Consider the following 2,500-nt stretch of genomic DNA (forward strand, 5'->3'; position numbering starts at 1 on the left):
CGCGGGCAACGGGCCTGCGAGGCGACCCCAGCCGCGCCGCCGGGGTGGCCCCCGGACGGCGATTGATCGTCAAGCGACGCTCAGACAGGCGTAGCCCCGGGAGGAACCCGGGGCCGCAAGTGCGTTCGAAGTGTCGATGATCAATGTGTCCTGCAATTCACATTAATTCTCGCAGCTAGCTGCGTTCTTCATCGACGCACGAGCCGAGTGATCCACCGCTAAGAGTTGTCTGGCTTTCGGGCGCCGCTCGCCGCCGAGCGGCCCCTTTTTGTCTCTCGCGCCGAGGACGCGCGGGCGCGCGCCTGGCTTCGACCGTACGAGCACACACGACACTGAGAAACGGGAGAAACCCACGCTCCGAAGGACTGCCGAGAGGGCGGGGGAGCCCGCGCCCCCGACCGCCTCCCCCCCCGCGAGGGGAGACGCCGACCTCACGTGCCGTCTTTCGGAGGCGGCCCAGGCGCCCGGGCTCGGCCCGGCCTCCGCGCGGAGGGCCGGGCGGCGCGCGCCGGCACGCGGGGGGCACGGCGGCCCGCCCGCTCTCGCTTTCACGGGAACGACGCAACACACGGCTCGGCAACGCGGCCGGGGGCGCGGCCGTCGGCCCCCGCGCACGCCGGCTCCCCCGGCGGCCGCCCCCGCCGCGGGGGCTCGCGGAGCGCGCCGCCGCGCCGCCGCGCGGCCGGCTTCCCTTTCTCTCTCCCAGCGGCCTTTCGCCCGCTCGAGACGGCGCGCGGCGACGACCGTGCCGCCGGCGCGCCTCCCCCCGGCGGGACCGGTCCCGCCGGGCGGGCCGGCGTCCGGCGGACGCGCTCCGCCGCCGGCCCCGGAGGCGGACGCCACCGAGAGCCGAGCCGGCGTTCGCCAGCGCCCGAGGCCTGCCGGAAGGCAGACCCCGCCGCCGCCGCCGGGGCCGCGCTCCCGGCACCGCCGCCGCCGCCTCCCACCGCCGTGGCCCCCTTCGCCTCGGCACGCGCCCGGCGGAAGGCGTACGGCGCTGAGCCGGGGGGCAACGCCCGCTCTCCTCGTTTTCACGCGGAGACCGGGCGGGGGAAGCGCCCCCGCGGCCGCCCGCACGCCTTCCTTCGGCCCACGCGCGGCCGAGAAGGGCGACGGGGGACGCGACGTGCGGGGCCCGGGACGGGACCGCCGCCGGCCGCGGCGGGCGCCCTCCGGCCGACCGTCCCCCGCAGGGAAGAGGGGGACACCCGTCGAGCGGCGCCGCCGCCGCTCGGCACGGGGTCGCCCGCGCTCGCGGGCCTCCGCCGACGGAGGGCCCGCCGGGCGCTCGCCCCCCGGGCGGGCGGGCGATCGAGCGGGGGGGACGGCCGGCGGACGGCGCCGCCGGCGCGCCTTCGAGGAGGAAAGGCCGTCGAGGGAGAGCGATAGGGGCCGGACGCGCGGGACGCGGCGCCGCGCCCGCGAGACGCCGCAACGGCGGCGGCTCCAGGAGAGAGCGCGGCGGACCCCGGCGGCCGCCACCCCGCGGCCGAGGAAAAGGCAGAGAGCGGGCGCTCTCTGCCGGCGTCGCCCGTTACGACGAGGCGGGCGGGTCGGCCCCCGCGGCCGACCGCGCGCCGCGGCCTCTCCGCAGAGGCCGGGCCGCGGAGAGGGGGGGGCAGGGCGCCCCTCCCCGGCGCGGCGCGGTTACCCCCGCGCGCGCGCGCGCGGCGGGGGCGACGACGACGACGACGGAGGGAGCGCGGCCGGCGGCCACGGACACCACCGCAGGAGCTACGGGGAGTAGCTGCTCCCCTACCCCTCAATGGCGCCGCGCCGCCGCCCGGCAACACCCGCCGCCGCCGCCGCCGCCGCCGCCGCCGCGGCCCACGGCGGGCCGCGCCGAGCCGCCCGAGTCTTTAAACCGCCGCCCGGCTTCGCCGGCCCCCTTTCGGCCCCCGCCGCAACAGCGTTTGACGACGCCGAGGGGGGGAAAAACCTGAGGGAGAAACCGCCGAGGCGCGGAGCGCTAGGTACCTGGCCCTGGGGCGAGGGAAACGACCTGCATGGCCCTGCCGGGGTGCCTCCCCCGCTGCCGCCCTCGGGGGAGCGTCCACCGGCGGGGGCGCGCCCGGCGTCTGCCGCCACCACCGCGGCGTCCTTCTCGGGGCCCGGGGTTTCCCTCAGTAGCCCGGCGCTGCGCCCGAGAGGACCGCCGCGGCTCGGACCGCCCCGCCGGCGCGGGGACGCGCGGCCCGACCGCCGAGCGCGCCTCGCCCGCGCCGGCGCGCGCGCGCGCCGGCCCCGAAGGCCGGCGGCCCGGAACGCCCGGAGGCGCGGCGTGTTTCTCTCCTCTGTGGCGCGCCAGGGGGGGAACCGCTCGGCCCGAGAGCGGGAACTCTGCCGGCCCGGCAAAGCCCCGCTCCCCGGTGCGGGAAGGGCCGGAGGAGCCGCCTCCTCCGAGCCCCGAAGGCGCCCCCGCCGCCCGCTCCCTCGCCATTTCCACATCGGCCGCCGACGGGTGCCACGGCCGGACGGCCGGCCGTCGCTCGACGGGCGA

General features: G+C 79.9%; 1 non-coding gene across 1 annotated transcript; it reads right to left on the reverse strand.

Moving 5' to 3' along the window:
• Positions 1–74: 74 nt before the first annotated feature.
• On the reverse strand, positions 75–227 carry LOC141727420 (5.8S ribosomal RNA). Its single transcript, XR_012578435.1, has one exon. It is a non-coding gene; the product is annotated as a 5.8S ribosomal RNA (ribosomal RNA).
• Positions 228–2,500: the final 2,273 nt, after the last annotated feature.

This window comes from Zonotrichia albicollis, unplaced genomic scaffold (genome assembly GCF_047830755.1).
Source record: "Zonotrichia albicollis isolate bZonAlb1 unplaced genomic scaffold, bZonAlb1.hap1 Scaffold_122, whole genome shotgun sequence".
Lineage (NCBI taxonomy): Eukaryota > Metazoa > Chordata > Aves > Passeriformes > Passerellidae > Zonotrichia > Zonotrichia albicollis.